This window comes from Oryctolagus cuniculus, chromosome 6, assembly GCF_964237555.1.
Source record: "Oryctolagus cuniculus chromosome 6, mOryCun1.1, whole genome shotgun sequence".
In the NCBI taxonomy this organism is placed as follows: Eukaryota; Metazoa; Chordata; class Mammalia; order Lagomorpha; family Leporidae; genus Oryctolagus; species Oryctolagus cuniculus.
In genome coordinates, this window is record NC_091437.1 from 11,530,577 (window position 1) to 11,556,483 (window position 25,907).

Below are 25,907 nucleotides of genomic sequence, written 5' to 3' on the forward strand. Positions count from 1 at the left end.
TTTAAATTCCTTTGGGTAAATTCCAAGAAGTGGGATGGCTGGGTCGAACGGTAGGGTTATATTCAGGTTTCTGAGGAATCTCCAGACTGACTTCCATAGTGGCTTGACCAGTTTGCATTCCCACCAACAGTGGGTTAGTGTCCCTTTTTCCCCACATTCTCGCCAGCATCTGTTGTTGGTAGATTTCTGCATGTGAGCCATTCTAACTGGGGTGAGGTGAAATCTCATTGTGGTTTTGATTTGCATTTCCCTGATTGCTAGTGACCTTGAACATTTTTTCATGTGCCTGTTGGCCATTTGGATTTCCTCTTTTGAAAAATGTCTGTTGAGGTCCTTGGCCCATCTCTTAAGTGGGCTGTTTGTTTTGTTTTTGTGGAGTTTCTTGATCTCTTTGTAGATTCTGGTTATTAACCCTTTATCTGTTGCATAGTTTGCAAATATTTTTTCCCATTCTGTCGGTTGTCTCTTCACTCTCCTGTTTCTTTTGCAGTACAGAAACTTCTCAATTTGATGCAATCCCAATAGTTGATTTTGGCTTTGACTGCCTGTGCCTCCCGGGTCTTTTCCAGAAATTCTTTGCCTGTGCCAATATCTTGAAGGGTTTCTCCAATGTTCTCTAGTAACTTGATGGTGTCAGGTCGTAGATTTAGGTCTTTAATCCATGTTGAGTGGATTTTTGTGTAAGGTGTAAGGTAGGGGTCTTGCTTCATGATTCTGCACGTGGAAATCCAATTTTCTCAGCACCATTTATTGAATACACTGTCCTTGCTCCAGGAATTAGTTTTAGATCCTTGATCAAATATAAGTTTTTTCAAAAAAAAACTGATATTTCCCCTGACATTGCATATTAATGCCTTCAAAACCATATGACTACCTGTTCACCCGAGATGTTCTCTCTGTAAGGGAAACTCCATTCTACCAGTTTCTATGGGTCAGTTCTTGACTACTGTCATCCATCCAGTAGCCTAGTCCCTTAGCAGATTCTCTCAAGACCTCCCTCAAAGCAGGTCCTGAGTCTTAACCACTGCTTATAACCTTTATCATTGCCAATTATGCTATAAACTCTCACTTCTGCCTGAATTATTACATTTTATGTCACATTTATAACAGGTCTATCTGCTTCTACACTTGAGCACATGCCATTATTTCTCCACAAAGCAGCCAATGTGTTTCTTTGTGAGTATAAATCAGATCTTTTGACTTCTTTAAAACTCCGTGATGTTTAATGACTTCGCTTCTAATTTGGAGGGAAAGTCAAGGTCATAGGCATTACCACAACATTCTCTGCCCTGATACCTCTTTCACTTGGAATATTTTTATTTGGGGCCAGGGGAGACAAGAGACAGAGACAGCTCCCTTCTGCTGCTTCTGGAGTACAAGATAAAGAACCCAGTATGATCCAGAAGGGTATCTATTCCCAAGCCAGCTTGCACACAGAGGGAAGAAGGGACTTAAACTAAACTGAGAAGAGCGCACACTGCTTACATTGGCTGAACTCACACCTCTGAGAAAAGAAGCAAATAAAATCATCCATTAAGGTATGGCTCTCTGCATATAGAGTTATTTGATTCAACTTTAAATATAAGATACCATTATTAAATAAGTAAATATAAGCAATTTTATAAATGAGAAATATCTCTACCCTATGCCTAACATTTAAAACCAAGACAAAAGCTTTCAGTTTACAAAACACATACCTAAAATAAAGCAAAGAGAGGGTGGATTTTTAAACAAAAATTGAATGTGCAAAAAGAAATGACTCCAAACTCCAGATATCATGGTAGGTTTTATTACTCTTGAAAACAAAAGACCCAGCAATGCCAAGATCCAAGACCTTCAGATTTTCAGGAAAATAGCACATTCCTCTAATACTAGGAGATTCTACAAAGCATGATCCTTCACATTCAATTGTCAATCAGATTTTGTGCAGTTCATTTAAAAGGACTGAAGAGAAGCACTTAAAATACATGCCAAGACCTCCTTAAACAGATAGTGTGTAACTTGACTTAAAAAATTTGAACTTCAACTTCAAGCTTTTCACACTCAGATTAAAGGCAAAAGAAAAGTTCAGCACCTCCTCTATGACAAAAGGCAGTGAGAGGTACGCAGCACAGGTGCTTTCATTGGACAATCTGCCTTCACACCATCCAAGACTTCACCAAGAGATGTGTTTAGGGAAGGGACATCCAGAAAGCAGACACAACAGCTAGCCAGAACTAGCAAGTGTACTACCTCGGCTTACAACAGTCTGCTAAGTGTCAACTCTAAAGCATCACTCAATTTATGAAATCAAAAGAGTGCACAGGCTTTGGGCTGTGTCACCTGTTGTCCTAACTTTTTATCGGTACTGTATGAGATTAAGACACTTAATAGGTATACTGGATGACTTTGTGTGTGAATGCACACATACTGAGTACCACACAGGGTTCCCATGCCCAACAGAGACAGGGACTGCCTGGCCATTCCCGAGAACAGAATGCAGGCACGCAGCCAGGGTTGGGCTCCTTCCAAGCATGCTGGCTGATTTCCCAGCATGGAAAGATGGTAGCCAAACATTTCCTAAGAGGATTCCTAATGCTTCTGAAGATACCTTAGTCTCTGTCAAATGCCTTAAGCATCATATATTTTCACAGACTGCAATAGCAGAAAGAATTTCCAGTACCATTAACTGGCACTAGACTAACAGCATTTAGACTACCCAAATGCTATAGCATGACCTATATATGGATCCTAGGCAGTATAACCCATTCCTTCAGAGCCTGCTTTTGAGAAAACAGATCATCTAGTTGAGAAAAGCTGTTCTACCACACACTGATGGTGCAATTTTGGAAAAAGAAGTTAAGTTCTCGGAGGTTAATTTTCTTGTATTGTAATAATCACCTACTTCAAAGTTCACTGTGGGAACTAAATGAGATAATGCATATAAAGTTCAACACATTGTCTAATGCATAGTGGCTGCTTAATAAATCTTAACTGCTGAGAATTTCTGTCAAGAAAGGAGAAAATCATATGAGTGTGTTAGTGAATATTTTCGCTTGTATATGCATGGACTCTGGAAGAATAATGTCAGTTGCTGTCAATGAAAACTATCTGGTAATTTGGTAAAGGAGCACCAGTAAAACTTTCACTTATTAGCCTTTTGCAGCTACTTTTCAGCTACTTTATCAAGAAATAAAAGTATTCAAGAATAAAATTTAGGGTATGGCATTAGTGTAGCAGGTAAATCCATCACGTGCAGTGCCAGTGCCCTACACTGGTGCTGGTTCAAATCCCAGCTGCTCTATTTCCAATCCATCTCTCTGCTAATGTGCCTGGGAAAGCAGGTAAAGTTGCCCCAAATCCTTGGGCCCTTGTACAGATGTGGGAGACCCGTCTCCAAATGTGGCCATTTGGAGAGTGAACCAGTGAACTGAAGATCTCACTCTCTCTCTCTGTCTCTGCCTCTGCTTCTCCTTCTCTGTAACACTTTCAAATTAAATAAATACTTTAAAAAAGAATAAAATTTAAATACAGCAAGTAAGTAAAAGCTGCTCTTAATCTTATTCACTTACAAATGGTACACACATACTGCATTTCACTGTAATGCATTCTCACATTAAGAAATGATCCAAATACCCAGCTATAAGAGTAATAGGAAGGGAACTTTAATTGCCTTTTTATTTGCTCTTTCCTTAGTCACTGATTAAATATACAGGCAGTCCATATCTTGCACTGACCCAATATGGATAACTTGAGTTACTACAGTATAGTTTAATAAGAACAGTACCCTAACAACACAGTTTGCATTCCAGTTCTCCAAGTATCTTTTTCATGAGTAAGCTTGACAAAGAATGGATTTTGAAGAAAGTTCTTTGATCCACGATCACTCCATAGATAGTAGACCCTTCAGGGTCTGAAATGACTGGTCCTTGTGTATCTGTTATTTCAGTTTATCTCCAAGAAATGGAACATATAGTTGTGTTACCTCTGTGTTTCCCAGTACTAAGCCCAGGTAAAATTTTATAAAAAAAAAATAGTCCAAAAGGGAATCAACCAAAAGATGAATAAGCAGCCAAGAAATGGAAAGTAACAGCACTAGGGGTAAAATTGGCTATTTTTAGAGAAATCTACTGACCTAAACATGCAGTTATGATGAAAAGGATGAAGCTATCCCAGAGAAGCAATGGCAATGAAAAGCTTCGCACTGTAGAAATTCTTGGAGAAATTTTACAACGTTGAAAGTACAAAGGATAAGATTTTGGAAATAGATCCAAATATAGGAAGGAGTATGACAATTCGCCAAAATGTATAAAAAGATGCTGTTGGCTCCATATGGTATGTTACATTATGAGAAGAAAAAAGCAAGCACTGTTCAAAATACTCCACACTTTATTTTTCAGAGAAATAAAACCTTAACTTTCAATATTCAAATGTTTTATTTTTTAAAAGATTTATTTATTTGAAAGACAGAGTTACAGAGAAAGGTAGAGACAGAGAGAGAGGTCTTCCATCTGCTGGTTCACTCCCCAGATGGCCGCGACGGCCAGAGCTGCGCCCATCTGAAGCCAGGAGCCAGGAGCTTCTTCCGGGTCTCCCACATGGGTGCAGGGGCCCAATGACCCGGGCCATCTTCCACTGCTATCCCAGGCCACAGCAAAGAGCTGGATCAGAAGAGGAGCAGCCAGAACTAGAACCAGTGCCCATATGGGATGCCAGTGCTTCAGGCCAGGGCCCTAACCCACTGCGCCACAGTGCCAGCGCCTCAAATGTTTTATTAACAGTAGACTAACTAAACATTGGTTTTATAATTTACAATTTTTTCACTCTTCTTTGAGTTTATAACCAATAGTAACCAAGTGTTTAATGTTTCAATAAAAATGTTCAAGGGTCACACAACATCTACAATCTTCCCCATTGACTATGAGGATCACTTTCATGGTTTAAGTTTGAAAGAACATTTTTATGGTTCTGCCCTAGCATGCAAAACAAGGATTATCTACATATTCACTAAGGGAGAAAATTGACTTCTCTGTTAATAGTATCATTCCAAAGATTGTTTTCTGAACTTTGTCAGGCATTTCCCACTTTTAAAAAGAATCTCTCAGTTATTAAGGCAGTAATAAAGAAAGCAAATTGTGAATGCAAGGAAACTAGAATTAGGGGCTTTGTCCCTGTTTAAAGTTCAATAATGATACTAATATTTTGTAATATATTAGCATTGTACAATTGATAAGTTACATTTGTACATATTATATATTTCTTATAATAACTCTCTAAATGAGACTGTTACTTCCTCCTTACTTAGGTAGAAGCTGAACCTCATAAGCCACACACTTAGCTGATGGCTGAACCAGACTCAGAACTTAGGGTTTCAATCCCAGGTTCTGAGGATTTCCACTGTGTGATTTTTGCCTTCCAAGGGAAAGAATGAAGATCAAATCCACATAGAATTCCTGAACTGAAGAGCTGAGTGCCACATGTTTCCTTTCCACCAGAGAATGTGAACTTCACGCTTAATCTTCAAGTCTATGATTTACGAATCCAGCTAAAGTCACGATTGGCATATACTCATATAAAAATCTTACTAGATGAACTTTCCATCATATTAATTGGCACAGCAAATGTTACAAATGTTAGCAGTACCTGGGTTCAATTTCTTGGTTGTTAGTACTCTATGTATGTCACCTATGAGATATGCATGCTACCGGATTCATATGGCCATATTGGAAAAAAGTTATTCTATAATTGAGCAATGTCCACACAAATTAATGAAGGCCTTCCATGATCTTTTATATTCTCTTTTGTTGACATGAGTTTGGGAGAGTCTATTCAATGCTGTAAGAGAAAAACATGTTTGAAAGACCTGTTTCAGACATTTTATTTATACACAAGTACAAAATATATTTGAATAGCTTAAAAGTTTGAAGAAGAATCACACTATTTCTAGCTACTTTATTTTTAAATACCTTGAAGGGGCAAAAGACTGAATTTGCTTTGCTAGCCGGAGGGGAATTAGGGAGAAAATACCTAAGCAACATAGAGACAGATGGGGACTGTAACTGGAAATTTCACTGTCACCACTCGGAAGCAATTTTAATGACAGCAAACATGTAATCGGTTGCCTGCTACTTCCATTTGACACTGGCCTGCTTCCAAGGTAGAGGGAGTTAGGAAAAAGCAACACACTGTGTGAACAGGAGAGGGAATTCCGGAATGGAAGTTGGCAGACACGTAATGACTGAGAGAGTTAGACAAGGTAAGCACATTATGAAAAGCAGAAAAGCCGGTCAAGCATAGATGAAGTGTTCACTGCCATCAGTGAGGGCTTGAGGAGGGAGTTCATGGAAATGAAGTCGGGAAAGGAAAGAAAGCCTCTTCACACAATGCCTCTCGTGTACTCAGAGACCTAATAACCATGCTCAGTAATTCTCTCCCCCTCAGCTTGCATGTCCAAACCATCAGCAGGGTGTGTAGGTTTGCGTCCACTCTACCTCCATCTGCCAGCAGCCTAGCACAAACACCAGGATGGCTCTCCCAGGCCCCGGTTATTGTCAGGGCCCCTGTGTTGTCTCCCTGCCTCCCCACTGCTCAATCTGCTCTCCAGATCTGACCTACGGGGCCTCAAGAGCAGGTTCCCCTGTCTTGTGACCCGGTCCTGTACTTGTTCTCCCAGCTCCCTCTTGCCAGTCACTTCAAGGGCACAGTGCCCTCTGCAGCAGCAGTGCCTGCTGTAATGCCGCTCTCTGCTTCCAGGTCCTGTGTTGTCCCAGGGAGCAAATGTCCACCCTTTTCTCTCCTGCCCCGTCCTGTTAACTGTTTATTAGATTCTCTTTGTCTCCTGTGAATGAGGTCTTGTCTCTGTCTCATTCTCCTGCATGATCCTCTTGCCTTCGTCACAATCCAGAGTTTACATCTCAATTACAACACATTGCATGACTTACAGTGTCCTGGGTGTGGCCTTATTACTCTCGGCTCATCCTCCATACTGTTCACCTGCCCTCACATCCACCCCACATCCTCAACTTGCCCCATTATAGTTTGTGTTTGGGCAACCATTTGAGCTCTCCTAGGACTGTATCCATCTAGAGCACAGCCCTCATCAGTGCGATTGCCTGTTGACTTGTTGGTCTGCAATATAAAGGCTCTGAATCACTTTGTGCTTTGTTTCTTGTTCCCAGACTAATAAATTACTTGGCATATGATAGCTATTAAATAAGTGAATCAAACTACAAAGCTGTATGCATAGTCTAGCTACAGAAATCCAGAGCCATTCTTATTGTACATTCAAGCATGGCGTGTTACAGGCTTATCTGCGTACCCAAGACATGTTTCCTTCAAATACAGCATCTCAGTGTAAATGCAGTTACCATAGCCAAAATAATACAAAGTGTATGGAATAATGTACTTCCTGCATCTGCCATTTATTACTTTCAAAAGAATATTTAGTCTTACTTTTCAGCTCTTACTGAACACTTCTGTTTGTGTTGGTATTGCAAAAGAAAAGGTGGCACCTTAAAAAGTAAGGATGACCCAGAAAACTGGGTTATGAAATGGCAAGTATTTGAGATTATGTGCACATTAATTATCAAAGAGATTTGTCCATGTATAATTTTATGATTTTTCATAGCATTGCTATTCTCCCGGCACTTGTGTATTGATGCATATTAGCCACCTTGTTCAATGCTTTTATTCTATCGCTTGTGACTTTTTTTCATTTGACTATCTCATCCTCTCTTCCCCCATTTCCAGCACATAATTCTTCACCCAGTTCTTCAGGGACTGTTATGGTGTGCCAAGTAGATTTCCTCACTCCTCTCAGGACTAAAGAGCTTATTCATTCATTTCCTGGGAAGGTAGCTGACTGTTGGATCCCCCCGTCTCGGGATCCCCCTCTGCTGCAGAGGGCTGCAGACAACACCGTCACACTTCCTTCCTGGGGGCAGTCCTCAAGCAATGACCAGTTAACGTGCAGTTGGGAGAAACAGGGCATGCAGAGAACACAGGGTGCAACACTCCCGTTACTCCAGTGTGGAATGACAATGCGGGGATCCTTTAGCTTCAGAGGTCCTCCTGGGGATGACTGAGACCTTTATTCTGACCAGCCTCTCCCTCAGCCTAATCCACCTCCTTTCATCTCCCTTCCATGGCTGACGCTAAGGCCAAGTCATGTGCTCCCTAAAACTGCTCCGATGACAGTATCTATTCAGAATCTGGCTTTTGAGGAATGTGGCTGTGAAAGTCTTCGGCAAAGATCCCTTCTTAATTAACATGTATTCTTCCACGACAACTTAATCATACAAAAACATATAGGCATATGCAGGTTCATATGTATTGTAAACAGAAAAGATTTTTCTACTATTTGTAAAAGGGGATCTTATTATAAATTCCTTACTTTTACCTTTCAACAATGCAAAGTGTGAATTTGCTCAGGACAATGTGTACAGCATTGTAGATTTAGCTCACTCTCACTGGCTGAACAACGTACCATGACGTGGCCCCACAGCTACTCAATCATGTGTTTTATTTGATGGATTCTCACCTCACTAATAGAATTTTAATTGTCTAGTTATATATATAGTGGAGGAAATATCATTGTATAAGCCTCCTATAGAATGCTAGTTTTATTTCTGTAGTATAATTTCTGAAAATGACACACGTTTTGATAATATGTATATGTTTACTTTAGCAGATTTTACCAGATTTATTTCCAAAACGCTATAGAATTAACATGTGTGCTACTAATGCATATAACTTATTAAAGGTTTTTATATATTGCAATTTGATATATATCTTTCTTGACCTCTGACACAGTAATATGATTTTATATAAATTTTCTGTTTTAAAATGAAAATATAGAAGGTATCAAAAACTCCCTGTAACACTTTTAGTAATGATTTTTTGAGGGGGATATGACCCCAAAACACAAAAGCAAAAAGAGAAAAAGGGCGATTACTTCAAACAATTTTTGTCTGCTTTGAACAGCAAAGAAAACAATCCACTGAGTGACATCAGTCAAAGGGCAAAAAGTTTCAGTTTAGGAGAATTAAGTTCAAGAGAATTATTGTACAACATAGTGACTATAGGTAATAATGTACTGTACATGTGAAAATTGCCAAGAGAGAAGATTGTGAAATGCTCTCACATCAGAAAACGAGAGGTATTTGAGATAATGGATATGTTAATTAGTTTGATTTAGCTATTTCACAATGCATGTGTATATGTGTGTGTGTGCATGGCTATCAAAAATCATGTCCTATGCACAATATGTGTCAAATAAAATAAATAGAAATACTATCACAAAAAAATAAAAGTGCTACTTGTTCCCCCACCAAATTAACAAGGCAACAAAAAGCAAACTTTCAAGTAACCCTTGATCTGGTAGAAGTGGAGATAACAAACACTTTTTTTTAATGGAACACTTCACGAATTTGCATGTCATTTTTGCACAGGGACCATGCTGATCTTCTCTGTATCATTCCAGTTTTAGTATATGTGGTACTATTTTCAATTCAGGGAAATCCTAGCTTTCGTATAAGTTAGTGTTCAAAGGGTGCTGTAAGTTGTGACTGTTCTGCTGAACATCATACGTTGCTTTTGTTGTTGTGTTGTTCAGCCTCTCTTAAGGGCAACATAATGCATCCAGTCTCTCTCTACAACGGATATTACGAAGTCTCCACATGTGTTTAAAAGTCAGTGGTAATGAGAGTTACAGCCAGAGATGTCTCAGGGTATTGGGACTAAATATTGGTTTTTGACAGAAGAAATCAATGTAGTATTAAACTACACACACACACACCTTCCCACAAGCAGATCTGAAATGTAGTTAGGTGCAGGATTAGCTAGCTATCACCATCTCTGATTTCAACATCAAACTATCATAGAGGCTTTTAAAACAGGATAAAAGCTTTATGTTCTGAAGTGTGCTTCTGCTGACACACCATAAAAGGTACATCGTAAAAAGTTCAGCTATTGTGCCTCTTGAAAATCTGTTGTGATTTGCAAGGAAAACAGTTTTCCTCTCTATTTTAGCTAAATTAGAACTTAATGAACCGAGTATTCCACTGTAGTATTAACATAAATAAATACAAATCTGCAACAAAGAAAGTTAATCAAATTGAGTTGAACAATACATTTTCCCTAGTATATTTTGTGCAAAACCACAGGTTGAGGAGTAATTATCTTTATGCATGGGCACTTGGCATTTTCAACTCGACTTGCCAAGTTGATTCCACTTGCAAGCTCAACTCGTTGGTTGCTAATGTTATGACACCCTCTTGTGGATAACACAACCAATTTGGAAAGCTGTGTGTCTGAAATTATTTGCATAGTAAAAGACAAAAGTTCTCTATCACAGAAATTAATCAATAGCTCCACCTTTAGCATAGCTACACAACATTTCAGGAAAGAATACTGAGTATTTTTTTTAATCCAAAGGGCCTTTCTTGTATATCTGCTAAAGACCAAACATGAGTGTTCCAAATTATGTTAAAAAAGGCTTTCATTAAAATGCTTTTCTAAGAGTTAATAAAATCCATTTTACTGAAGATAAACTTTTATTTGCCACTAGCATATAGCTCTCGAATGAGATGTAGATGGATTATACATGTTGTTCTTTGGCTTCAAATCATGTTAATATTCAAAAGAAAATCTGAGGCATATGAGAATCGCAAATATCAAACATGTTTTCTCTTTAAAAAGTATTAATTAATATCTCCATTAGCCTGCCTGATTATTTAAATGATAAAGGCTGTACAAATTATAGAAATTCTGACACAGTTTGGCTTTTTAGAGCCCAAGTGCATTCAGAGAGCATGGTATACATGTCTGGAAGGCTATGATCTAGTCCTTCCTATGCAATCAATTAACCACCCACTAGGATATGTCAGCTCACTCACTGTGTCTTAGTTATCACAGCTGTCCAAAGAAATAGCAGCAGCTCATCAGGAGAATTTTTGCAGGTATAAAATAGTATGTGTAAAACTTCAGCATCTACCATAATACAAACACAAAAAGAGAAATGGATCTTATGCCATTGCAGATCCTTCAGCTCTGCTTATAAATTCTGTGAACCAACCCTCATATTTCCAAAATATTTTTTGTTTATTAAGCTGCCACGTTTAGTAAACCATCTTGGCTAAGGTACTTGCCATGTGACATGGGGAAGATAACTATATCCAATTGATGCACCATGGATTTTTTTTTTTTTTTTTGACAGGCAGAGTAGACAATGAGAGAGAGAGAGAGACAGAGAGAAAGGTCTTCCTTTGCCATTGGTTCACCCTCCAATGGCCGCCGTAGCTGGCGCGCTGCGGCCCGCGCACTGCGCTGATCCGATGGCAGGAGCCAGGTGCTTCTCCTGGTCTCCCATGGGGTGCAGGGCCCAAGCACTTGGGCCATCCTCCACTGCACTCCCTGGCCACAGCAGAGAGCTGGCCTGGAAGAGGGGCAACTGGGACAGAATCCTGTGCCCTGACCGGGACTAGAACCCGGTGTGCCGGCGCCGCAAGGTGGAGGATTAGCCTAGTGAGCGGCGGCGCCGGCGCACCAGGGATTTAAAATGCAGGTTTTGATCAAACTGCTCTAGTTTGAATTCTTTAAATATTTTATTTACTTCAAAGGCAGAACGAGGGGACTGGAGGGGAGAGACACAGAGAGAGAAAGAGAGATCCTCCATCCATTGGTTCATTCCCCAGATGGCTATCATGGCTGGTGATGGTCAAGCTGAAGCCAGGAGCCAGGAATTCCATCAGGTCTCCCATATGGGGACAGGTGGCAATTATTTGGGTGATCTTCTGCTGCTTTTCCAGGTACATTAGCAGGAAGCTGGATAGGAAGTGGAACAGCCAGGACAGGAAGTGACACATGGTTTTGCAGGCAGAGGCTTAACCCTCTGTGCCACAACAGAGGTACAAGTTTGAATTCTGACTTCTGCACTTACCTGTTGGGTTACTTCTAGTACATTCTGGAGTGTGCTTTTAAGCCTTACTTTTCTCATGTTCCTCACACAGTTCTGAAAAGTACTAAATTAAAGTGTGTAAGGCATTTATCACACCTACTAAGCAATGACAAGTGGAATATGGCCAAAAAAGGTAGATTATAACAAGTATTGTAGGTATTATAAGCATAATATTCATGCTCTTATAAAAAATAAAATAATGATGCTCGGCATGGATGCTCACCAAACATCTGGTCAGAAGACGCTGCTGGCTCTTTGCTGGAGTCTGAATTGATTCCCCTGGCTGAAGCGTGAAAACAACTTGTAATTTCCCAGCGGCACCTTGGTATACAGACTACAACATGCTCAACTCGTCAAAGGATTTGGATCTTCACAGCCCATTAATCTGTAATGAAAATAATTTATGAAACTCTTTGACTTAACAAAGGTGACCTGCCCTCCTTGTAATGGATTTCAGGCTCCTTAGTTAATAGGATAAGTTAAGGTTCAACAGACTGTTCAAACAGCTTAGTCATGAAAGGGAGCAAATGTCCTGAAGTGCACAGGAAAATTTTAAGAAGATACCTCTTGGTCTCTTTCTTCTTACCATAGGATACCATGATAAGTAAAGATACCAGTTGATTACTTGGAAAACAAGCAAAGATGTTGTTTTCACCCACAAATCTGAGCTATTCATGTGATTTATTGCACTCAAAACACAATTAATTGAAGCAAAAACATTTTAGAAATACACAAAGTCTCAAAAAGTAAGTTGACATTCCTCTCCACTACATTTTTTTTTTCTTTTCCAATTTAATTCCTGAATTCTCTTTAAGGGTTACCTCAATTGTCAGCATTTCCCTGCAACCTTCTTTATCCACTACAACGCAGTAACTACTAGGCCATCCGCAACTGATGTTAACCACTTCTATAAAACACAACTGTTCAAGACACAACAAGGAAGCTAAAAATCTAGAACTCCATAAGATCCATCGTCTTTAAATATGAATTAACATTTATCTTGAAGGCAAGAGAAACAATTTTTTCTGTTCATAAATTTTAAGTCTATTTTTTTTCTCATTCACACTGAGGGGTTTGTGACACACATGATATTCAAGCTCACTGGGATTGTCTTTCATTTTACATGTTTTTTGTCAATCACAACTGGTTCAGCTAACTCACATTCAGAAAGATCGAAGATTATGTGAATGGATATAGTCCCAATTCTTTTGAAAATATAATTTTTGTTCTGGCTTTCAGGTCAGCAAATTGATTCCAAGCTTTCTACAGTTTTTTTTTCTTGCTAGAGTTCTTTTGTGAAATGTCCAAAATAAGCCATCTCTTGAGAGGCACACTAAAGGGCTTAGGAAAAAAAGCAAGTGCCAATTTCTAGCAACTGCGTTCTTCCACTTATCATCCACTTGCAGAAAATTTCACTTTGCAATTATCAGTCCACCTATCAGTCACTTTCACCGTGACTGTGGATTTCGGGTGACTGCCAGCTACCTGGGGCAGGGTAGGTAGCATGGTTGACAGTCTTCCTTACACCCTGTGTATCATTTGTTAAGGCAGGAAATGGTAGGTGGTGGTTTTTATTTTGAAGTTTCCAGTTGTAGAAGTTAACTATGGAATTCAGAAGGATGTGTAAGGAATCATGTTACCTATCCATTGCATGCTTGGACATCTAACCCCTTTGTCTTACCACCCATGGGATATCTTATAAATTGATCCAGGTCAATGATAGTCAAGTTCTCACAACAACAAGCAGTGGGACAGGGTGGTAACTGTTTTAGATCATTGCTGTGTGCCACCGTTCTCTATGAGCAGTTACTAGAAAGATTCCTTGGTATTTCATATCATGTCCCCATCTGTGTGTGTGCCCTTTAAAAGCAGTCACCCTAGCAAGTCAGCACACTCTTGAGCTCCCATGTGTACTTACAGAGATTTCATAGGGACTTCATGTGAATCTGCTGCTTTCATTCCAAGCTTGGATTTCTTTCTTCTTGTAAGGCATCTCCACACCATGTCCCCTGTCAAAAGAAGGCCTACGTTTCAGTAAGTCATAGGTTGAAATACTATTTCAATAACTTAAAATTTAGCATTTTGTTGCATTAATTTTTAAAAAATATATTATTTTACATAATCACAGCTTCTACTTAATAACTTTTTAGGTTTAAATCAATAGTGCATTTTTCTATGAGCTGCTTTGTTGGCAGGAAAGATTTGAGAGCAATGTTCTGAATGTTCCGGAATTGCTTTCAACTGAATACAGATTGATCCAAAGCATTTCTATGAAGAATTTGTCATTGAAAGCAATGGAGCTGGACATGGATTATGAATATTCTACTGCCTTGGAAGAAGTCTGGTTATATTCCAGTTGCCACTCAGGATGCCCATATTCCCTATCAATGTGGTTCATGTCCTGACTACTCTACTTCCAATCCACCATTCTGCTAGGGTGCCTGGGAGGCAACAGATGGTCCATGAATTTGAGTTCCTGCCACCCATGTGAGAGACCCGGTAGGGGTTTCTGACCCCTGGCTTCAGACCAGCGTAGAGCCCTGGCTGCAGGAGGCATTCAGGGAATGAAGCAGCAGATGGAAGATCTCTCTCTCTCTCTCTCTCTCTCTCTCTCTCTCTCCCTCCCTCCCTCCCTCCCTCACTCCCCCCATGTATCACTCAGCATTTCAAATTTATTTTTAAAAATTCAAGTGTTAACTTACTATATTTAGCATTATAATCTCTTTAATCTCATATCTTCCAACAACATTGTGTATACTGTCATTTAATGCAGGATAATTCAGTATTATTACTTTCTTTCATGGTATATTCCTGAAATTTATGGCACAGGAAGCCAAAAACTGGGCAAGAGCACCAGATGGTTATTGCCATAAACAGTAGCTAAAATCAGATAAATAAACTGAAAATGTCTTTCTGGTTGTTGTTGCTTATTTTTTCACCTAGGTTCTTCTCGTCTGACAATTCTACCATCTCCTCTGCAACAGAATCCAACACTTGAGATGATATTGCAGAATTATCATTAGAGGGAAAAAAAGAGCAAACTCTTAGATGTTTTTTCTACAGTCTTGGTAACTGAACTGTTCCCCCTACCTGATGCTTACCACCCATGATGACAGGGAATACACAGAACCTACCAAGTGGTTGAAAGGGAATAGAACTTAGCAGAATAATAAAAGGAGGAAGGTCTCTATAAAATGTCTGGTTTGCCTAATAGTAAAAATCAATAGTTTTGACCTAGTTGGCATCACAGTTGCACCAAATGATAAAAAAACGGACGCAACTTACTGAAATAAGCCCTCTCACAAGTGTGACAGGATGCTCATCCCAACAGAAGAACGAGCAGCCAAACAACATGCTGAAGAGGCAAATAACCGTTGACAAATTTAACTGGAAAATCTCCCAATATCATTATGTCCTAATATGTTAGCCACTCTTCCTTTATTCATGTGAAAATAAAAAACAGATCAATTCAAGCAGATACTATAAATCTTTACCTTTAAAACAGTTTTAAAAATTTTATTTATTTAGTTGAAAGCATTTCAGAGGGGCCAAGAGAGAGAAATTTTTACTCCCCAAAAGGCTACGACAGCTGGGGCTGGGCCAGATTTAAGTCAGGAGCCTGGAACTCTATCCAGGCCTCCCACATGAGTGCAAGGACACGAGGACTTGGGCCATCTTCCACTGCTTTCCCATGTGCATTAAGAGGGAGCTGGATTGATAGAGTAGCAGCCAGAACTTGAACCAGCACCCATACTGGATGCTGGCACTGCAAGTGGCAGCTTAACACTGTGCCACAATGCCAGACCCCGTAAACCTCCTTTTTAACAAGGGCTTCATACATTTAAAATGTTACAATGTCATTCCTTAAGATAACTTTTGAAAACATACATTGAATTTTCAGTGTACTCTACTAGCAGAATATCTTGTACATTAAATAACTCATGCTTGTAAAAAAACACAACAGGTTCAGGTGTAATTTGTGTGGAAGTTAATCTTCCTTCATGGGCTGTAGTAGGCATTGCTAGCATCAGTTATGATTGATTTTATCCTCGCCTAATTTTTAGACTTAGCATCCAGGGAGGTACCCTGCAGGGAGGAATGCACACTGGAAGGAAAACAAACAGCAGGAGCTTCCCTCTTCCATGAGCAGTTGTGCTGTTCTTACTAACCTATCTGTTCCTTCAAAAGAGTAAGTCAGCCAGGAAGGAAGCGGCTGCAAGTACGCTCCCTGGCTAGCGGACAAGTAAGGCAGAGTATCAGTGAACCCATGGCCTGGAGTTCAGCACAAGGAACCCAAAAAGGGGGTAGATATGGTGATTTACAGTTTAGGGTCCTCCCAATTGTCACGGCTTACCCTAGTGCAACCCACCCAGGACCCAGGCTAACAAGACTGACTGCAGACTTCCTACTGCCAGGACAAAAGCAATCAATAAAGATTTTACTCGATGGGCTGCTGGCATTGTGGTGCAGTGGATTAAGCTGCCACTTGGGACATCTGCATACCATAACAGATGCTGGTTCAAGTCCCAACCACTCCACTCCTGATACGGCTCCCTGCTAATGCACTTGGGAAGGCAGCAGCCAATAACCAAGGTACCCAGGCCCCTGCTACCCATGTGTCATACACAGTTGGAATTTCTGGATCCTGGCTTCAGTCTGAGCCAGCCCCAGCTGTTACTATTACAAATAACGGGGAGTGAACCAGCAGGTGGAAGATCTCTTTTTCTCTAACTGCCTTTCAAATAAGTGAAATAAATAAATCTTTTTAAAAAATTGTTAGAAAGCTTTTACTCTACTCAGGAATGGTCTAAGAGATGAGTAAAGCCATCCAGTTCATGTTCTGGGTAGGAGTGACCAAGCAGGCCTGGAAGAAGCAGGCCATAATAAGATGAGGATGGTTTGTTAAGAGAGGATAGTCAGTGATAAGCTGCTCCCTGAGCTGAGAAAGAGTTTAAATATATAATCTATCATGCTTAATTTTTTGTTATTTAAGAGGCAAAGGCACCCCAACCCACTGGTTTACTCATCAAATGCCCACAGTGACCAGGAGTGGACCAAGGTAAAGGCAGGAACCAGGAACTCAATCTTGGTCTCTTTGTGGGTGGTGGAACCCAATTACTTGTTACCTCCCTATGTCTGCATTAGCAGGAAACTGCGAGCAAGCGCCAGAGCTGGGAATCCAAGCCAGGTCCTGCATCACTGGCGAGGTTAAACGCCCATTCCCACGCCACTTGATATTTCCCATGAAAATCATCTTCTGCATTTCTACACATTGGTCTCCCCCTTAACTTTTACCTGTCTTGGAGAGAGAATTCTTGGCTCTAAAAATAGCTTTTGACATTTCTGCATAATTCTAATTGAGCTAAATATTGAGTACTCCTGCGGGAAGGCAGAGGTGATTTCTAATCAATAAATGAATGGGACGGTACACTGTGCCCTGTGCACACTGCAGACCTACAGCAAACAGTTGTGCAAGGAATGTATACCAAGGTCATAGAAGCAGTAACTCCTTCTCTGGCTGAAATTATTAACGTATTTCCTTAGCATTTTAAGTTTCCATGAAAGATGTTTCAGCTGGAAATTAAACTTCATTCTCATCTGAGACACAAAATTAAAGACAAAATTAATTCTGCTCCTGATGGAGAAGTAATACCTTCCTAGAATGAGAAGGAAAGAACGAAAGTGCAGAGGAGTGGGGAAGAAAGGAAGCATGTCTCAAAACTCAACTACAGAACATATTTCCAGATGTCCTGGGTGTAAAGACAGAGTGTGGCAATACAGTCGCTGCAGTCTGTAAACGGAAGACACACATAGCAAGAGCATTAGCTGCAGTGCTCAGAAGTGCGTAAGCACTCATAACCAGCCACAGGCCGAGTGCAGGTTCTCTGCACTCAGTGAAGCAGCAGCTCCTAGTCCAGATCAAAGACGTAAAAAACATTCTTCTCTGATGCCAGAAATTGCAACTTGCAATGGCCGTTTTCATTAGCATTATCTTTTTAGAATTCTTCCTTGAGAAACAATACCTAAAAGACATTTTGTGTAGAAATCACCTCTATTTCTAATAAGAAATAGTTTAAGGGAAATAATTTGTAAGTTATTCAACTTTATAACTTATTATCCATACAGAACTATATTTATCCAGAAAGTAAAAGAATTTTAAAATGCAATTTTGAAATAAGCATGATGGCCTATTTCCTTATATGATATACACACGTTTAAGAGACAGCAAACAGACAATCTGTTACATCACTTTTCAGACGAACAGTTTCTGCAATTTGCAATTTAAAAAAAATATATCCACGTGTAAACCACTTCAGTGTACCTCCTGGGATAGCAGTTTTCTGGAAGACATCAAATCATGCTCAACTTTCTCAAAGATAATCAAGAATACACCCAAACCCTGGTGTCAACTGAGCTTATCAAGTCTCAGAAGGTAACATCTCTGTTCCTGTTTCAAAAGGTAATGTCTCAATTCCTGTTTTCTCTTCTCCTGTCTCCTTAACAAGCACAGTACAAGCTGTGTCATCAAACGCGTCAGCAGTTTACAAGACAGCTGTGCCTGTTAGGAACTCGGCTTGCATTTTTCCTTTATCTCACTGGAGTCTGACATTATAAATGGTGGCTCAAATTTGTCTATCAAATAATGCTGCTCCTTCATTTATACGCTTCAGTGGATTGCTTCCAAAATACAAGTCATTTAGAGGATTTCCTTCTTCAAATATCAAAGCACCAGAACTACATATTAGAGCTGATACAGTGACAGAGAAAGCTTCCTGCATAAACAGTGTTCTTTTGCTAGGCTTTGTGTTACTTATGCCAAAGGAAGTACCAAAGAATACTTCTTCCCAAAAGGCTACATCTCAAAACACATCCTGAATTTTCTAGCTTTTTTGAAGACAGGACTGATCCTAATTACCAGAAGGTCATCCTAATGATGTAGTGACATTTTGGTCTAATTCATTGCTTGGATTTTTATCATGCCTTTTTAGAAATTCAAAATGACCATACTCATAAATTTTCTGACAGCCTCCAATGCCACGGAGACATGAAATAACCGAAGGCTCCACTCCTTCTAAAGGGAGAGAGAACTTTTCAGTGCTCTCCAAAATTGTGTCTTCAGAAAGTTCCTTCTTCCAAGTTTCTTCTTGTTAGTCCCCCAAATTCCTACTGCTTCCTAGATAGGAACTAAGGCTCAAGTCTCTCTGTCCCTGTCTGCTCTGTTGCTGGATGAGGGCTTGGAAGGACAGCAGCCAGTAATCCCATGTCACTCAGGTTAAAACAAAGTGCTTTCCCCCAGGAGTCTAGAAAATCTTGTTCAGTCCCTGATTGCTCTCCACGGATGTCCTATGCCCTACAGCCTCAGGCATAACACAATCTCCAGTCATTCCGGAGCTTGAGAAATTGGGGTTGGAGAGAAACAGGTATGGTAAGGAGTTTCTGGCTATTTCACTTCAATTATTGAAATCATAACCAATTGCCATGTATTTCACTGCTTTGCTTCAACAACTGCTATTCCAAAACATCCTCCAAGGTACCAGAGTGACAGGAAGCAGCAGCAAAGGAAGTGGAGTCCCCGAGAATCTCCACGCAGGTGCAAAGAACACAAGGAGGAGCATGTGAGCCCCACAGACAAAGGGGCCTTCTCTGCAGCATACAAGATGCTCCACTTCCTGAAAGCCACAGGGCGTCACACAGCATCTGTGCAACGTGACCCAGTCCATCGTCAAAGTCTTCTGATTGCTCATCTAATCGTACCCCTCCATCCCATGTCCTCAGTGAGGATTTAGATTGAAATTATCCTTCATGGGCCGGTGCAGCGGCTCACTAGGCTAATCCTCTGCCTGCGGTGCCGGCACCCCAGGTTCTAGTCCCGGTTGGGGTACCAGATTCTGTTCCGGTTGCTCCTCTTCCGGTCCAGTTCTCTGCTGTGGCCCGGGAGGGCAGTGGAGGATGGCCCAAGTCCTTGGGCCCTGCACCCACATGGGAGACTAGGAGGAAGCACCTGGCTCCGGGCTTCAGATCGGCGCAGTGCACTGGCCATAGCGGCCATTTGTGGGGTGAACCAACGGAAGAAAGACCTTTCTCTCTCTCTCTCTAACTCTGCGGGAAGAGAGGGAGGGAGGGAGGGAAAAGAAAGGGAAAGAAAACGAAAGAAAACGAAAGAGAAAAAGAAAAAGAAATTACCCTGTATGGACAGCCACGCCTTCCATGTGACATTTCACACAGACCATAGTGTGCTCATAAACAATTTTTGTCAAAAGCAAAATATAGAATTATTCAGCCAGTAGTCTCTGTCATTTTCTAGGTTAATTAAAATTTGAGAATGTTGATTTTTATTTCTGTGTATTTGTTATGAATGAATGCTGCTGTAGAAATTCAGCACCAAAGTCAACTTTTCCCCAAATCTCTCAAGGTACCATTCTTCTGTTGACCCCCTGCTCCTCCCTTGGCCTTGTCTCAGGAACCCCCAATTCTGTGCCTCCCTGCTGTCAGAAATGCAGCAACTCTTTTCAGTAGAATAAAAATACTTTAGGTGTTCCTGCATTGCCAAAGTATTTGTATTTATGTTTATTAAATATGTATCAACACAAAACCAAATACAACCTCCTTACGCTTAGAGCTTATGCTTACAGCCTTAATTCTAAAACCAAAACAAATAAATACACACAAATTGGAAAAGCAATAAAATTCGAGTCAACAGGTTTTATTTAGCGTGACACATGATGCTGTCATCAAGTGGCTAGACGTAAATACGCGACTTGCCTGCTTCTACATGTGTCTGTCTTCTTAACTCCACCCTGCAATATCCAACGATTTAAGTGTTCCAAAGCTTCTGGTACTGTGAAAACTTCGATTGTATGTTACACTGTACTGCCTTCTGGTCTTTACTTGACAGGAAGTTCGTGACTTACATTCTAGGTTCTGTCTCTCTTCGGTTCCTATTTCCCACATCTCAGGTATCACCTAGCTTAAATATGTCCTTACATACTAACACACATCTGGTCTCCATTCGGGCAGTTTTCCCATTTTGGGGACATCTGGCACATCTGGAGACATTTTTGAGGGACACATCTGGGAGAAAGGGGTACTAGCATCTAGTACGTACAAGTCTGGAATTCCGTTTAACACCCTACAGTGCAAAGGACAGGTCTGCACAACAAAGGAGCCCCTCCAAATGTTGGTGATGTGCAAACTGAGAAACACAGCCAAGGCAAACTGCTAACACCTGGCTAGAAGTAGCTCCCTGGATGACTTTGAAGAATATTTAGTTGAAATGAAATTTTTAAGGAGAATTCTTTGTTTAAAGAGATCCTAAATTCCATCAGACTTGTAAGAACTCAAACTTCACAGCAGGTAGTTAGCCTAGATGCTGTCACCCACATCCCACCTCACAGCGCCTGTATTCAACACCCAGCTCCAGCTGCTGACTCCAGCTTCCCTCCAATGCAGGCCCTGAGAGGCAGCAGTGATGGTTCAACGAACTGGGCTCCTGCCACCCATAGGGAAGATCTCAGTAGTGTCCCTGGCTCCCCACCCTAATTGTGACCCAACCCTGAACGTTGTGGGTATATGGGGAAAGTACCAGCAGATGGGGGCTCTCTCTGTCTCCAACTCTCTATACCTCCCTTTCTCTCTCTCTTCCCCCCACCCCAAACACACATACAAGTTAAAATTTCAAGAAATCATTAAGTACCATTGCTTTTAAAGAAGTCATTTTCTTATATAATGTTATAAAAATCCTACCAAGTCCTAGGAATTCTGATTCTTGACCTAATTACTTTTTTAAAAGATCAAGTTAACTCTAAATTGCATCATCATTAGAAAACACACGTGGCTCACTTAGTTGACTGTGAATACCATACAGAGAAACATAAAACTCTGGCCGGCGCCACGGCTCACTAGGCTAATCCTCCGCCTTGCGGCGCCGGCACACCGGGTTCTAGTCCCGGTTGGGGCGCCGGATTCTGTCCCAGTTGCCCCTCTTCCAGGCCAGCTCTCTGCTGTGGCCAGGGAGTGCAGTGGAGGATGGCCCAAGTGCTTGGGCCCTGCACCCCACGGGAGACCAGGAAAAAGCACCTGGCTCCTGGCTCCTGCCATTGGATCAGCGTGGTGCGCCGGCCGCAGCGTGCCAGCCGCAGCGGCCATTGGAGGGTGAACCAACGGCAAAGGAAGACCTTTCTCTCTGTCTCTCTCTCTCACTGTCCACTCTGCCTGTCAAAAAAAAAAAAAAAAAAGAAACTTACTGCAGAATCCATGCTGTAACATAACCCAAGATCTGAACAGACCTTCCGTCAAAGGGGTCATGGCATGAGAAAGCTTATAGACTTGAACACAGAATAGTTTAACAGGCCAAGGCTATTAATGATCTTCATATCATACTCCAGCAAGAAAGCATTTATTGAATACCTGTGCCACTGTCTTTATAAGGTTCAATCCCAGGTCAAGTACAGTGTATGTTTTTCTTCCCTACTAACACCTGTACATTACACCCATGTGCTTATCCTGCTCTAAGAGGACACATGGATTAAGACACGGGCCTAGAATCAAACAATTCCCATTTGCCTCCCAATTGTCCTAATAACTAGCTGAGCAACCTTAACCAGGTTCACTGTTCTCCAATCAGCCCTGGCCCTCTCTTGTACAATACAGACAATAATAGTTCTACAGTCTCTCAGTGAGTACACAGGCAATATGGGACAGAGAGGAGCGTAGAACACTGTTCAGTTCCTGATAAGTGTTTCATATAATTATTTCCTTCTTTGAGCTATTCAAATATTACACAAGTAGTTGAAGATTATTAAAAGACCATTTTTAAAACATGGCTGGATGTTTGATGTGAGTAACATTATTTTGCTTGACATCAATTATTTTCTTAATTCTCTCTGGACCAGAGTTCCACTGAACATGTGCTCATTTACTACTTCCTAATTCAATTACTTTCTCATTGATTCAAACAAACAGAGCCTCTCCTTTGTCACAGAGCAGGTGCTGTCCAGCATGACAACTCAAAGACCAGCACAGCACAGGCTCTGCCTGGAGAGGGTGATGATCTAACCGTGCTGTTGGTACACAACTGAATGACACACACCAACAGTGTCAGCCGCTACCCGATTCACAGGCTGTTAGAGATTCAATGGGACTTGGCTCCCAAATCCTATGCATACATTTAAACTCCGAGATCTGAATATGAAGGGCTGATGAACAAGAGACTTGATCTAGTTACAGCATCTGATAGATCAGGTTGGTGGGATGTGCCCTCAAAAGGTAGTTTTTTTTTAATATTTATTCATTTATTTGAAAGGCAGAGTTACAGACGGAGAAAGGTCTTCCATCCACTGGTTCACTCAGCCAAAGGCCACAACAGCTGAGGATGGGCCAGCCTGAAAGTAGGAACTTTTTCAGGTCTCCTACATGAGTGCAGGGGCCCACGCGCTTGGGCATTCTTCTACTGCTTTTCCAAGGCCACTAGCAGGGAGCTGGATTGGTAGTGGAGCAGCCAGTATTAGAACTAGCTCTCGTATGGGATGGCAGTGCTGTAGGCCACGCCTTAACCCAGTGCATGACAGCACCAGGCCCAGAAGGTAGTTTGTGTAAGAAGGCTAGTCACTGAAGCCCAGTGTAGCCTTGCTCCCATCTTTCTTTTCTGGCTGTTCGTGGGATCCATCCTCTACACCTGTACTGCAAATGCCAGCCTCTGCCAGACTCAGACTGAAGGTGCTCCTGAATCCTGAACTGTGACATTTTACCTGGTACGATGAAGTAAACCTCCTTCCCATGAAGCTCCCCTCAAGTATTTCAGTTAAAGTAACAGCAATCTGGCTAACACAGACGCTTACTTAAAAATGTGAACAGCCCAGAGCCATTGATAATGAAGAGGGGAAAAAAATGCAAAGAACTGTTGTTTTCATGCTTTTGTGTTTCACAAATTCTTTGAAAAGAGGTGTTGATCATAGATTGAGAAAAAGTTCCAAGCTTCTCTTTTGTGCATTGACACCCTACATACCCACACTTAAAGCACACATTTTTTTTTCTTTTAATCTCGTATGATGTTCAGTAAGATTCTCAGCACAGTTTCACATCAAAACTATCAGAGCATTATGTTCATCAGTAAAGTCATCTTAGTTTCCACACAACCCACAACATAAGAAATACCGTATTTCTACCACACTAACATCCACGACAGAGTGAGTGCCTAGTGCCGCCGACTATGTAGCTATTCAAGAGACTAATTCAAGGGTTCTTATTTAGACAAATTAAACAAATTTGTCATTAGCAATTAAAATCTCCCAGCTAGACAAACAGGACTTCATTTTTCTTTAGCATTTTAAGTCTCTGGTGAAACAGCTGAAATATAAGCAATGCAGTGCTGTTAACTAAGGCAAAATTTAAAATATGTTCTGTCGATATTTTTATGACTGTGCTGGTATAACTTGAAGTGATTTAAGATATTAATAAAAATGCTGGGGCTGGTATTGTGGAATAGCAGATTAAGCTGCTGCTTATGATTCCGGTATCCCACATCAGCGAGTCTGTTGGGGCCTTGGTTGCTACTCTTCTAATCCAGCTCCCTGTTAATTCATCTGGGAAAATGGTGGATGACAATCTAGACATCTGGTCCCCTGACATCCATGTCAGGGACCAGGACAGAGTTCCTTGCTCCTGGCTTCAGCCCAGCCCAGTCTTGATCATGGAGATCATTTGGGGAATGAACCTGTCAATGGAATCGTACTCTCTGCCTTCCAAATAAATAAAAATAATAAATCTTCAAAAATACATAAAAATGCCTTTTAATTTAAGTGAATAATTGCACTGTTGGGGTAGAGGTCACACAATTTATTGAGACAAACCTGACAATACTGGATGAAGTCCTCAATGATCCAAGAAAAAGAAAAAACTGACCTTATAGCAGGAGACTGGAAAAAATACAGCAAGTATACCCAAAACTTAATGAAGACAGAAAAAAAAGCATGCAGCAGGAGATAACAAAGTTTGTGTAAGACATTAATTCCATTTTATTTTAAAAAGGCTAATTTGGTAAATGTCCAATTTATAGACTATTTACTATGAGTGATAATTACACCTCTACTTCATTATACTTGACTAAACACAAAAACATATACTCTTAATTTTCCACTGAAACAACAGAAAATTTAAGACTGTTATGTAGCAAAGAACATTTCACATCAAAATAAAATAGAATTTTGAAGTATTGCTTTTTTTTTTTCAAATTAGGTTGCTACTTCAAAGTTTCTAGATACTCTGTTTTACCAAAATAAACAACATATCACCTTAAATCAGGGAAAAAACACACATACCTGACAATAAGAAATGTTACACTTTTTGACAAAATTGTAAATTCTCTTCAACATCAGAACTGAATTTTTTTTTTGAGTGTGTTGAAAATTTCCGGGTACCAAATAATAGAAGAAAATCCAAAAGAATTTGCACTATGACTTTATTTCTTATCCAAGACAGTGCTTGCTATATAACAGACTATTTTTGCCTGCCTCTAACTTTCTCCCAAAGCGGTGAGTTTTCAGTTTTTACTGCCTTCCTGGACAGATATTTATATTCTTGGTGACAATTTAATTCCAACCTTCTTAAAACATTTCAAGCAGGTTTAATGGTCTCAGTTCATTTAGAGCACGGAGAGAAAAGACCATCTCAGTTTTCAGATAGAAAGGCAATAGCAAGAAATACTTCTCAAAGAAATTTCCCAAGCATTACATCTAATATTCCCTTATTGTGCTGCATATAATTACCCTTTCTGTGGAAAGATTCTGCTGTGATTGCAAGTCATTTGTCCTTGTCAAAACTTTGGTGATCTAATGGTCGATGTAACAGCACTGAGAGAGAGCAGGTGATTTAAGAGCTGTCTGATCTTGGGATCTCCGTCCTTATGAAAGGGTTAAGGTAGAACCATGGAAGTGCTCTGCAAGGGTGGTTGTTAGCAATCACCTGTCACCTCTCT

At 40.5% G+C, this 25,907-nt stretch overlaps 1 long non-coding RNA gene and 1 other non-coding gene across 2 annotated transcripts in view; both read right to left on the reverse strand.

Annotated features, from left to right (window-relative positions):
- The window catches only part of LOC103347854 (arginyl-tRNA--protein transferase 1), a 323,705-nt gene that overhangs the window by 193,746 nt on the left and 104,052 nt on the right, over positions 1 to 25,907 (reverse strand). The window contains exons 2-3 of the long non-coding RNA XR_011389658.1: positions 13,854 to 13,944; positions 12,159 to 12,320 (exon numbers count right to left, since the gene is read on the reverse strand). This is a non-coding gene — a long non-coding RNA (arginyl-tRNA--protein transferase 1). The remainder of the gene's footprint in view (positions 1 to 12,158; positions 12,321 to 13,853; positions 13,945 to 25,907) is intronic.
- Positions 9,384 to 9,487, reverse strand: LOC127490837 (U6 spliceosomal RNA). Its single transcript, XR_007919232.1, has one exon. It is a non-coding gene; the product is annotated as a U6 spliceosomal RNA (small nuclear RNA).